Source organism: Protopterus annectens, chromosome 8.part0 (genome assembly GCF_019279795.1).
Source record: "Protopterus annectens isolate FY-2018-M chromosome 8.part0, PAN1.0, whole genome shotgun sequence".
In the NCBI taxonomy this organism is placed as follows: Eukaryota; Metazoa; Chordata; order Ceratodontiformes; family Protopteridae; genus Protopterus; species Protopterus annectens.
The window spans coordinates 826141159-826154684 of NC_056741.1; the positions used below are offsets into that span (position 1 = coordinate 826141159).

A 13526-nucleotide genomic window follows, 5' to 3' on the forward strand; every position below is an offset into this window, starting at 1 on the left:
ATACAAGACCTGATGACACCTGAAATGTGGTTCTTATGTGTCAGACTATCTAAATATAACTCCAAAATGTCACACTTCAGACAAGAATTTCAGTTTGTTGTCACTATACATGAAAATAAGAGCATAAGAATTGTGAAAGGTGGCATGAAAGGCTGTGGCAACTTTCCTGTAGGTGCTCAGCTTCAGGACATTATTGACCATCCAGTTGTGGGTGTATTCAGAATCTTCTGCTAGCATGTTTACCGCAGACTTAGCTCCTGGAAAAAGAAAAGGAAGGTATGTAGGTTGCCACCATAACTGAACAATGTCACTCAGAGGAAGCATACATACGGCAACAAGTGAGCCAAAATTGACTCCTCTTTTCAGTCTTTCACCTGTTGTGCTCGCAGAGTTCCATTTTGTCAACCCCTAAAACTATTCTTGGTGTTCTCCTACAAAGTAGAAAGTAAACCACTACAGTACTACTACTCTCTGTAATGCCTCAGTAATGTTGTAATTGTTTGTAAGGAATTTCAAGGTCACCTGTGTCAAACGTTGATAAGAGCTCTAACAGGACCAAAACTAAGTGCAATGTCTCTCAACAGTAGGATCACTGAAGACCCATATCAAGGTCAGTTCAGTGCTATGACTCAACTAGACACCACACTAGAAGAGGCCATAGATACTGTTACTCCAAAAATAGGAATCCACTCAAGTCACAAATCACCTTCTCAAGATAATTCAGGATAGGTTGATAATTGCCTTGGTTGTCAAGATTTGAGCCTTTTTTATGAAATTAAGCTTCAAGACAAGTTAATAATTGTTAACATTCTCAGGATTTGAACTTGCTCTTAAAGAAAGGAGTAATAAAAGCTTTTTTTTAAAGCAGATGGAAGTAGCTCATCCTTAAATGAACATGAAGTGATTCAGTAAAGGACTGGGTCAGACATTTCTAGGCATATCACCGTTTTAGTAAAAGGATCCACTCCATAAGTAGTGAAATACACACTGGAAGCAACAGAAGTAAAACTAATGTAAAACTCAACATACTCTAAATGGTCTACAAAGTATTATCCTACTTACTTTCCACATATTTCTTTAACATGTTTGTGGCTTCCCATACTTGTGTGTGAAATATTTTATGAAGCAGATAAGTACGATTTACCACTCTTCTGATTCAGTAATGCTGCACCCTTTTACGCTTCCATCCTTCTACCTATATGCTTGCTTTTCTGTTGCGGAACAATTTTTCATCTGAAACACACAGCAGGGAAGTCCCCGAACCAATCCCTTGATTCCCAAGAACATCACTCAAGCAGCCAAAATGAGGTAATCTAACACTTTCTAAGAACATCACCTTCTAAGAAAATAAAGGCATTTACAATATGGTGGGAAAGCAAGGCCATCTTTGTGCCTACTGGTAAGAAATCTCTTACACATCAAATTCATATCATCATATCCATTGGTGGCTGGTGACTTCAAATCAAACGTGGGCTGCAGGAGACAGCTGGATGGGTGGAGTCAATAGGAATGGGTGTGGCCAACTAGAAAGGGTAGGGGCTATGCTCAAAACCACAAAAACTGTAACTTTAATTAAATACACTGCCCTGGGTGCCAAACCATCATTATGAGAGTCCAGTCAAGACAAAATGAAGTGTAGTAGAAAAAAATATTTCAATCCATTGGCTGCATGACAGCTTACGTAATATCTAGATGGAAACAAAAAGGATGTGAGGCATGAAAAAATAAATTACTTTTTAAATACATTACTGGAATGCCAGTCAAAAAAAAGTATAAGAAAAACAAGCAGCACTTAACTCAAATCATTTCTCCTTGCAATCCAGTTCTAATTATAATTTATATTCAGCTTTATTAAAGTATCAAGTAACATGCTGAAAGTAGCAATCTCTGTGATACCCCCACTTGTAAAAATGTTTCTTATCCAAAAAAGACCTGCTGCCTGACAACTATCTACTTGTTTCATGGGGAAAACATGATCAAAGTAAAAAATGAAAAGCAAACAAGCTCAACATATATTGCTTAAAGGATTACTGCACAGGATATGGACCACGCATGATAGATTGGCATTCTGTTTAGTTTGCAGGCAAAGCCTGTAATGAGCTTAACATAATGTAATCCTGTCCTTTATTACAAATACTGTCATATGCATTTCAATACCCAAGGCTTATACGTTATCTAGTTATATAAGTATTCTCTGCATGGCAACAACAGAAAGGCTTTCAATGCTGGCAATACTGCTTATTAAAACTTACTTGCATCTTACAATATCAGACAAGCTTACCTGATGATCATTAAAGCACTGCTACTTAAACACAGAGCAAAAGGCACTTTCTGAATAATAATAATAATCATAAATCAGCAGTATAACAATATGACAGAAACCAGAACATTCTGCAAAATCAATGACAGATGAAAGGCCACTGTAGTACTTGTGTTTACCTTGGATGGGGGGGGGGGGGGTAGTTTGCACATTTACACTGCATAACTGCTCCTTGCCTTGCTTGGACACATCCAGAGTCACTACATGGGGGAGTGGGGTGCAACAAGTTTGTCACAATTTGAAATGTCTCTGGCTGACTGCGATGGCCCTGACAGATTTGTCATAACTCTCAACCTCAGAGCAAGAAATCTGGACAAAGCCATACATAGAAGTGGGACAAAGGCCCAAAAATAAGGACAATTTTTAAATATTGCTCTTATAAACTTAGAAAGATAAAGTATTGCATTAGTATGAATTTTCTGAAGGGTATGAAATCTGAATCTGAAATGTCTGTCATTATTTGTAACTTCAGTCTTTAATGATTTGCCAGTAATTTACCAAAAAAACACAATTTTATGAAAAATGGACCAAAAATGTGATGCAAAAATATAAAATAGCCACACAATACAGCTGGGAACCTGTCAAAGAAGGGACACTTTTTAATATTAGTACTGCTAACTTGAGCAGCTGACAAAATAAAAGAATCTACATGCATTTCTGAAATAAAAGTAATCTATAACTGATTATTACAGTTATTTATTTATTAATTGTAAACCCTCCATGTTTTCTTCCAAAATTGCCATTTTGCAGAGGGATTATTAGGGGAAAAGCAACATTTTGAGCCAAAATCAGGGACAGTTGAGAGGTTTGGATATGCCTAATTCTATAAAGCAATTTATTTGCACGTACCTCTCAACCTGTTAATACAGGAAATCTGGACAAGGCCAAATATATTGAGGGAACATACAAACACTGCTAAAAATTGCTCTTGTATAAACTTAAGACAGATTTGCCAGAAAACCACACATTTTATGAGGAACAAACCAAAAATAAGAAGCAAGTATCTATTCATTCTGCAAAAATATGGACAGCTGAGAGGTATAGTTCAACCGGGGCTGTCTGAGTTTGCTGCCCTTCCCCTCTCAAAATCATGGTCGAATGGAGCCTCCCCTCTGCAGCCATTCCAGGGTCCCATTCCTTGGTTATTTTGCCCCATTTACCATAAACACTGCAATGTGCATACTGCTTTACTTCTGCAATGATTTGGATTTCATTTGAAAGTTTTATTTTGCAATTTTACAGCACAAACCCAAATAGATATCTGCTAAACAAAGCAATGCAGTCTCACAATGAAAACAGACTTAGCATTAAAACTTCTTTGCCCTTGAAACTCACATGCATTGAAACAGCATTGAAACCCACATTCAAAGAAAATACATTTTGCCAGGGGCAGATAAAGATTAACGTTGGGCTGTTTTCAAATCATAGGCCCCTTTTGGGCTGTTTTCAAATCATAGGCCCCTTGAACAAAAAACATACACATGCTCTTTGATACATCTTTCCGATTGTATTAAATTGTATTCCTTGTACAATACAGTACAGTTGTTAGAGGGCATTTTAAATTTATTGTTATGAACATTTTTCCAGTAAACGATGAAATAAAATGCATGCACCAATGACAAAACTGCCCAATTCAGAACATTTCCATCATAAATGTCTACTCAACCTTCTACAGTCCACCAGTATCAGTAAATATGCACAATCTCTGAAGTAGTAAAAGTCATCTAAATAATTCCACATTAAAGAAGGGGAAGAAAATGTTTTTGCAAGAAACCTTTGTTTATCAGACTTATTTATTTAAATGGTGCCATTCAGAGAAACTGTCAGATTTAAAGAAAGCATTGTGCAGGTATGCTGCAATTGGGCAAATGAAATGGACTAATACTTTGCTTTAAGTTTTATTTATGTTGCCATCCTCCAGTTCATGGTTTTGCCAAAAAAAGTAAATGCTGTGTAGAGTTTTATAAATAAAAGAAAAAAAAAAAGAAACAAACAGGTATTTTCACTCCATAAAACATGTTTGGTGGATGCAGCAGGCAATTACTATCTCCTTAATTCCACTTACTGTTGCCAGTGAGTTTTTCCCCCTCTTATAATCTGTCAAGGATTCTGTCTGAAATGAGTAGTCAGTCTCTAGAGGGTCATCCTGAGGCAGGGGGCATATGGCACTACAGTCGAGCAGTTCCTTCTGTTGACTGCTACCATCACTAAACGGATGGTGGCTGTAGCCTAATCTTTGGCATATATGAATTATGCTGCTGTTTAAACCACACACAGTGCTGAATGCCTAGAAGCACAGCTGTTAACCTTTGAAAATATATCTATCTAGGAAGGCAGGAGGCATAGTAGCTAGGCAAGAATCCCAGCAGCACACGTTAAGTAGGAGGTCCTCCATGGATACATGGACATCACTAGCTTGGCCTCTAGTGACTTGGATAAGGTAAAGGTGACCTTAATAGCAAGGGAAGGAGTTACCTCAGAGAACAGATCCTCAAATTCAATGAATGGGGTTTCTGTAGAATTAAGAACATCTAGATACAGCTATTTCATTTGAAATATATCATGAAGTTTGCTATGACCCTGCAGGGGTAAACATTAAAGAAACTAAGATGGAAATTCTAGTAAAAGATTATTTCAAAATGGGTTTACCAATAATTGTTAAGGAGTGGGGGTGTCAGGCAGACCCACAGGATGCAAAATCCTTTGCAAAATTAGAGGATTTTCTGATATCAAACTGTATAGAAATAAACACCCAAACAGTTTACTGAAAAGTCAAGGGATAAAGGGAAAGAAACCATGTCTTCTATGCTTTTCTTTCGATGGGGAAAGAGTGCACATTGATGAGTAACATGGGGGAAATCAAAACAGATATTCCCATTAGGGAACTAAAAAAGTGGATGGGGTGAGCAGGATATGGCACGTGTCCAGGCTGGCCTTCTGTTATTATGCCACACAAAATTAATGAAATGTGTTGTTATGCTAGTGGGGCAAGAGTTACAAGATTTGCTTGACTCTTGGAGTGTGATCGCTCTTGTAGAAGCTTGATACATTTCTAGAAAAAAAAGTCCATTCAGAAAAGACTGTAAAATTAATATTTATATATTGAGAAAAAAGAAAGTACCCAGTTGCTCTTTAGGAGGTAGAGGCCCAGTTTGGGAAAGAACTACACTTAGTAGCAGTGGTGCTCACCTTTAACCATAATGTAGTCATTGCAAATGATGGAAGCAGTGGGAACAGGACATATCTCTTGTACAGACTCACTTCTGTTAAACTACAGGTCATCAGAATTCTCCCCTAATATATCACTGACTTTCTCAAGGTGCTCAGCTACTACGTATCTCAAAGACATACCTGTCTGGTCACCATATATCTCCCCCTGCATATATTCTGCTAAATATTCCTCACTAACTCATCACCCACAGAACTTAATCTCTGTCTCATCTTACAGTAATTCTCTTCTTCTTTATCCTTATCCAAGGACCTTCTTTGCATTACACAATATATCAAACTGCCTTTATTTGTATATTTATATGTAAATATATATCTAGATAGATATTTCACTACTTGAGTGCCTCACTACCTCCAATACTGTATTTCTATAAAACTTAAAGTGTGTATTGAACAGTGCAACCACCAAAATTGTCTTTGTATTAATTTTGTATAAATGTTTTACTTTAATGTACATTTACTAGAGTGCTACCTCCAAAACTATCTTTGTATTACTTTTACAAAGCCTTCACTTTAATGTATATGTATTGCATAGTGCAGTTAACTAATTGTTGAACTCTTGACATGCTTCTGTTGTAACCTTATGCATGCTGCTGCTTAAATATATGTCAATTGCCATAATAACTTTGCATGTATAACCATGAATCTTTTATCTGGGCATCTCTAATTCCCAGTCAGAATGCATTTATTTACTTATTTAATTTCCTTTTCTTAACTGGGTGGGTGAGATGGTTTACTGATCTTTTTCACTCACATCCTGGTTGCAAATACAAGTAGTAGCTGTGTAATTATAGCTTGCTCATTAATAACTAGAACATGAATCTTTTATCTGGGCATCCCTTTAATTCCCAGTCAGAATGCATTTAAAGGGGATCCAGTGTCTGTCTGCCTGGGATGACATGCTTGACAAGCCACGCTGCTTCGCAAGGGACGGCTTGCACCTGTCACCCCTGGGATTCTGGATATTGGCTAAGGCTCTTGCCACCCCCATCGTGCCTTTTTTAGGCAAGGCTCAAATTCTAAACCTACCACCCTAGAAAACAAAAATGGGAAGAAACTGAGGGTAATGCTGCTCAATGCCAGAAGTCTAAATCTCAAAATGCACGCACTCGAGGCCCTTCTAAGTATGGAGAACATCGATGTCTGTGCTGTAACTGAAACCTGGTTCAAGGCTCCTGAGAGCACCCCGGCACTATTAGGTTTTATCTCATATCATGCATTCCGGCCCCAAAACCCGGACCACACCACAAAAGGAGGGGGTGTATCCATATTCATAAAGGATACCCACACCTCCAGGTTGGTGGCAACGCAGTTCGAAACCATCCAGGTGCAACTAACCATAGGCAAATCTGCTCTACAAATTGTAGCATGCTACAGGCCACCCTCTCAAACTCAGGAACCCCACACAGCCTTCCTGAAGACACTGGAGGGTATAAATGTATCTCCAAACACCATCATATTGGGTAACTTCAACTACCCAAATATAGACTGGGAACATTACTCAAGCCCTAACTTTTTAGCCCAACGGTTCCTGGAGTTCATAAATTCAAATGCCATGGAACAGCTAGTCACTGTTCCCATGAGAGGAGAAAATATACTAGATCTCATTATCACAAACATGGGGACAAAATGCTCCACACCGGAAGTATATCCCTCATTGGTGAAATCTGATCATAAACTAATCTCACTTGAAATCCACATCCCGCCCCCACCCCAAACAAAAAAGACCACAGTGAAGAACTTCTCTAAAGCAAACTTCACACTACTCAAGACTGGTGTGGTATCCTTCAAGGCCCCTGAGCCAGTGAAAACCACAACCCAAGCTGCGGAAGCCCTTACAAATGCCATGCCTTCTATGAACACCTCCATGACTGCATGGATCAGGCAATCCCAAATAAAACCAAGACTCTTTCCACAAAGGGCAAACGTCCAGTCTGGTGGACCCCAGCCATTAACAAACTTTACAATAAGAGGAGAAAGCTATTACATGATAGAACAAAATCCATAAAAGGGAAGTCACCCCTGATCATTATTAGTAAAAAAATACAAGCACTCATAAAATCAACTAAGGCCAATTTTGAGAGAAAAATTGCCATGGATTCAAAGGACAATCATAAGGCCTTTTTCAGCTATGTTAGGAACCTGGGTGGAAACTCTCAGATATGCTCAGAATTAGTCCAAAATGATACAAAAATCACTGAACCCACAGACATTGCCAACATACTGGCAGACAGGTTCAGTGCAAACTTCACCCCCCCTCTCCCCCCTAAAGGAGAGATAAATATCCCAGCAGAGTGTAGCCTCCCAGACATCTCAAATGCGCAGGTGAAAGCTGCTCTCTCTAAAGCTAAAAACACAGCATCAATGGGACCAGATGGTATCCCCGGCTGTGTGCTACACGAGCTAAATGAGGAATTAAACCCGCACATAAGGCAGCTGTTTAATCTCAGCCTTACCACAGGATACGTGCCCAAGGAGTGGCGTACGGCAACTGTTGTCCCACTCCACAAAGGCGGTGCCTCTACGGACCCTGGTAATTACCGTCCCATAAGCTTAACAAGTCTAGTCTGCAAAGCTATGGAGAGGATCAAAATGGAGCTCATAAACAAAGATATAGGGGACTTGCAGACATTGGACCCGACCCAGTTTGGCTTCGTCAAGGGCAGATCATGCCTTTTGAACTTGGTCGACTTCTTCGAAACAGTCACCAAGGCCATTGATGAGGGAAAGGCAGTCCATACAGCCTACCTTGACCTTGCAAAGGCTTCGACACAATACCCCACTCGGGTATTGTAGAAAAACTTACCAGCTTAAATGTAAACCCATATGTCACAAGATGGGTTGCAAACTGGCTTAAGGACAGAACCCACAGGGTTAGAGTTGCTGGCGCTATGTCAGACTCCAAGCCGGTCACAAGTGGTGTCCCACAGGGCTCGGTCCTTGGCCCCCTATTGTTCGGCATCTACTTCTCAGAAGTACAGGCCAACATGGGAGGACTTTGGCTGACAAAGTTTGCAGACGACTGCAAACTGGGCGCCATAGTGGAAAGTGCATCGGACACGGATATCCTTCAGAAGGGACTCACGGAAACAGATAGTTGGTGCCAGAGCCATGGCCTGAAGTTAAATGCCAAAAAATGTATAGTCATACCCTTCGGGAAAAACACTGTAACCCCAAGCTACCATATAGGTGGCAATCCACTAAGCACAGAAGAGGTTATCAGGGACCTGGGGACCCAGGTTGACAGTGGCCTTTCTTTTGACACTCACGTTGCTAAAGTGGTTAGAAAGACCTTTTACATTGCTCACCTGATCATGAAGGGATTCACATCCAGATCTAGTGAGGTCATTGTTCCGCTGTACTCTTCACTTATCAGACCAATGATCGAGTACAATGCCCCATTCGGGATATATCTCACCCGACATCTGCAGCAATTGGAGACTCCCCCAAAATTCCTCACCAAAAGGATAATGGGACTCCAAAATCTGTCATATGCTGCCAGATTGAAGAAACTCCAGCTCTATTCAGTCGCATACCGTCTGCTCAGAGGTGACATGTGCCTGACATACAAGGCCATGTCCAACCCGGAATTAATGGACATGCTCCACCTCAAAAAATCCAAATCCACCAAAACCACTAGAGCAAGCGACTTAAAGCTTAGCACGGATATAAATAGGATGTGCTGGAGGGATAGATTTATCACTCGGAGACTCCCTATGCTGTGGAATAAAATCCCGATCCATGTGAGGCAGAGCACCTCGCTGGCTCTGTTCAAGAGAAATCTTGACCTGTGGATGGGAGATCATAGGTTTACCCCGGGAATCATCTCTGTGTCACTGCTGGACAGAGGCACAACAAACTAATGGGCACAGTAGTTTTTCATATAAGGGGTGGTGCAAGCCACAAAACTTTGGGCTAGGCTTATAAATGCCTTAGGGCAGATAGCCTAGTATAAACCTATGAACCTATTTCCAGCACCATTATGCAAACAGGAAAGTTGGTATATACAATAGAAGTTGTCTGAGTTATAAGAGTTATACATGAGGAGTTCAAGTTGTCCAGAATATTACGTTTTTTCTTTTCCAGCTGAAACAACATTTGATGCCAGACAATCAGCCAGAGTCTTAAATGCAGTTACACTAAGACTTCTTTTACAGGTGTGCTTTTAAAGATTTTCTGAATGCTATGAATGAATGAATGTTTTTCATCAGTCACAACAGCATATTGATTTGTGCTATGTAAAAGAAACTAGTAGAAAAAAATATGGTCCACTAAGAATGCAGCAGCCATATTCAACACACACACACACACACACACACACACACACACACACACACACACACACACACACACAAACGCACACAAACACGAGTACCTTATGTACCACTGCCATGGCAAACTGCAGCAGGTGCAGAGAGAACTGACTGAGAACTCACTACTCAACAAGTAAAGAATTTCTTTAATGGCTAATATTAAAAAAAAAACAAAAACAAACTGGCTGCAACTGTTTGACTCTCGCTCTTTTCCCAGCACATAAAGCCCGGGAAGAGAGCGACAACCAATCAGCAGCCATTTAGCCCAAGCACGTCATGTACGTGCCTGTGGACATCGCAGTCCGAACCACTTCCAATTCTATGCGGTTCCAAACCGCATAGACTGCTGGGCATCACACTGATGCCTTCATTTGCTCACCGGGCTACAGCAGAAACAAACAGAAAAAAAAAAATCTTTTTTTGAAACCGCCACAACCCGAGGTGATCAAAGTGCGCATGCACGTACTCGCCAAGGCAGGAACTTGAAAGACGAGTCGCAGGACTCGTGGAGTCGGAGTAGTCTGAACTGTGACTGTGAGACAGTAAAAAAAAAAAAAATAAATAACAAACAAAAAAGTACTTTTTTCTTTTTTTTGTTGAGGGGGCTGCAGTCCGGCAGTCCGATGTCACGAGCCGCCCCTCATATCCTATGCCACTTCACCATACTACTAAGACAGTTACAGCTGCTCACATTAAGTTTGCAAACAGCTTGACATACCACATTTTTTCATTGCTTGACAACCAAAGAGGAACTGACGAAAAGATCAGTTTGGTTCTTTTTCCTGTCTGAAGTATAAGTGAAACAGAAACCAGGAGAAGAAACTCAGAGTCAAGCAATGGTATTGGTGGCTGTGGGGTTTCAAAGCTAGTCTCTATCTGCAAAGCTAGTAAATTACTGTTAGTTTCTGACTTCGGCAATATGCGAGAATAATCTGCGTATGAGAATTTTGAAAATGAATGTGTCAAACCAGTAGTTTAGCAACTGTATGAGTATCTTCAAAATAGCCATCAGCCTGGTTCTACAGCTAGAGGTGGCATGAAGACAAAACAATACAAAGACACGTTTGTTGGCTGTCCATTGATATTTGTTCATATCTGACTAGGTCATCTGAAAACACAAATGCTAACCTGGTTATCCCTGGAAACAAATGAATAAAACAACATGAGATGACTGGGCACTAACAAACTGAATACAGTTCTAGGATAAAGACAAGAAGTCCAGGAACTTCAGTTCTTCTAATGGTGCCTTGGTGTTCTGCAGCCCTGACATCATTTCAATAGAGGCTGCTGCTGTATAGTAAAAGTGTGCAATATCAGACAGGGTCCAAAGCCTTGATTCCGATTACTGATCTTTCCTCAAAACGATCTCCAAAAATTTCCTTCTCACCAGACACCAAAAGCTCTCTTTCATATCTGCTATACTGTTGCTCTTAAGGATAGAAACACACCAGCACTTGACAGCTGTGGGATTAGGAGTTAAACTCCTACCTTCCATCCAAGAAGCACATTATAGTTGTGCAAGTTGGACTTATAACAGTAGATGTTCCAATAATCACTGCTGCAGAGCCTTTGCTATATGTGGTTATATCCTGCCAAGGATATAATGTCCAACCAGCTTCCAAAGCTTTAGTGCACATTCCACTCCCCCAAACTGTCAAGCAGCTCAAGATGAGCTGAGTAAAAGACAAGTCTGTGCGTGAAGCCTTTCAGAGCTTTCCTGCCAGCATAAAGAGGGAGGCTGAACCCTGAAGGGGTTATGTTAGAACTAAACAAATGCCCACAACCTGGCATAAAAAACACACCAAAAACAAAGGGGATGGAGGGAGGGAGTGACTACTGCAGCAGTGAAAATTCAAACATCTACTGTTACGGTAAGTTCAACTTACACAACCGTACTACGTTCATCATACTGAGCATTGCTGCAATAGCCTTAGCTATGTGGGGTAACTACATTTGGGAGGTGGAAGGAAGAGAGTCCAGGTAACCCTGGCGAATGGTCCAGCAAAGCTTGATGTGGACTTACAGAAGGGATCAAGCTTAAAGTATCAGTTTCTAGAATACTTCTTGTTGCTCATCCAGTCAGGATAAAACAGTCTATCCTTTGTGCTTCTGTTCAAGCACCTTAATTATGTACAAACGCATCAGGATTGAGGCTTAATAACTTTAACTTAAACTTATAAACAAACTAGCTATTACATTCATATATGCTCACTCTCTGGCTGCACTCTCAAAATGGCACTGAAGCTAGCACGTGCTTGCTATTTATATGCACATACTGACCTTGAAATGCTTCTTGAAAAATGAGTCATGCAATACTGACAACACTGATTGACATACAATTGATATAAATAATTCTTTGCCATGCAATTATACAGAACTAAATAAATACAGATAATTTGTTTTTATTTTATTTTACATTTGTTGACTGAGTTAGTCCGACTGGATATATGTCCATTTCCAGTGGAGGCCCGTGGAGAAAAGCTCCACATACCAAAAAAGAGACAGTACATACATCACTGAGTGATAAACTCAGGCAGACATGTTTAGAAAAATATAGACAAAGAATACAGGCAGATATCAATATACACAATGTGCAGACTTGCATCTGATTGGCAAAGACGTATCAGAAAATGTGAACATAGAATACAGAGTACTACGTTCATCATACTGAGCATTGCTGCAATAGCCTTAGCTATGTGGGGTAACTACATTTGGAAGGTGGAAGGAAGAGAGTCCAGGTAACCCTGGCGAATGGTCCAGCAAAGCTTGATGTGGACTTACAGAAGGGATCAAGCTTAAAGTGCTTTGTAAAAGTAAGTAAAGAGGACCAAGTATCAGTTTCTAGAATACTTCTTGTTGCTCATCCAGTCAGGATAAAACAGTCTATCCTTTGTGCTTCTGTTCAAGCACCTTAATTATGTACAAACGCATCAGGATTGAGGCTTAATAACTTTAACTTAAACTTATAAACAAACTAGCTATTACATTCATATATGCTCACTCTCTGGCTGCACTCTCAAAATGGCACTGAAGCTAGCACGTGCTTGCTATTTATATGCACATACTGACCTTGAAATGCTTCTTGAAAAATGAGTCATGCAATACTGACAACACTGATTGACATACAATTGATATAAATAATTCTTTGCCATGCAATTATACAGAACTAAATAAATACAGATAATTTGTTTTTATTTTATTTTACATTTGTTGACTGAGATAGTCCGACTGGATATATGTCCATTTCCAGTGGAGGCCCGTGGAGAAAAGCTCCACATACCAAAAAATAGACAGTACATACATCACTGAGTGATAAACTCAGGCAGACATGTTTAGAAAAATATAGACAAAGAATACAGGCAGATATCAATATACACAATGTGCAGACTTGCATCTGATTGGCAAAGACGTATCAGAAAATGTGAACATAGAATACAATCAGATTTCACAACTCACAATGCTTAGACATTTAAATGCTATGAGGCATAGATACTTGGCCAGGGTGGGTAGCAAGACATGTATTAGTGAAGTTGTTAGGTTTAGAACAAGAGCACAGCTAATGAGATGCAAGGTATTTTTTTAATTCTCTCTTAAATAGGAGTAGTGAGAGTAGGGAGGAGATTCCAGATTTTACCGGTTGAGTTGGCAAACATAGAATCGCCTGC

The 13526-nt window shown here is 39.9% G+C and overlaps 1 protein-coding gene across 2 annotated transcripts in view; it reads right to left on the minus strand.

The window, feature by feature from the left end:
- The window catches only part of ARAF (A-Raf proto-oncogene, serine/threonine kinase), a 1692569-nt gene that overhangs the window by 105300 nt on the left and 1573743 nt on the right, over positions 1-13526 (minus strand). The gene's annotated exons all lie outside the window — the stretch shown is intronic.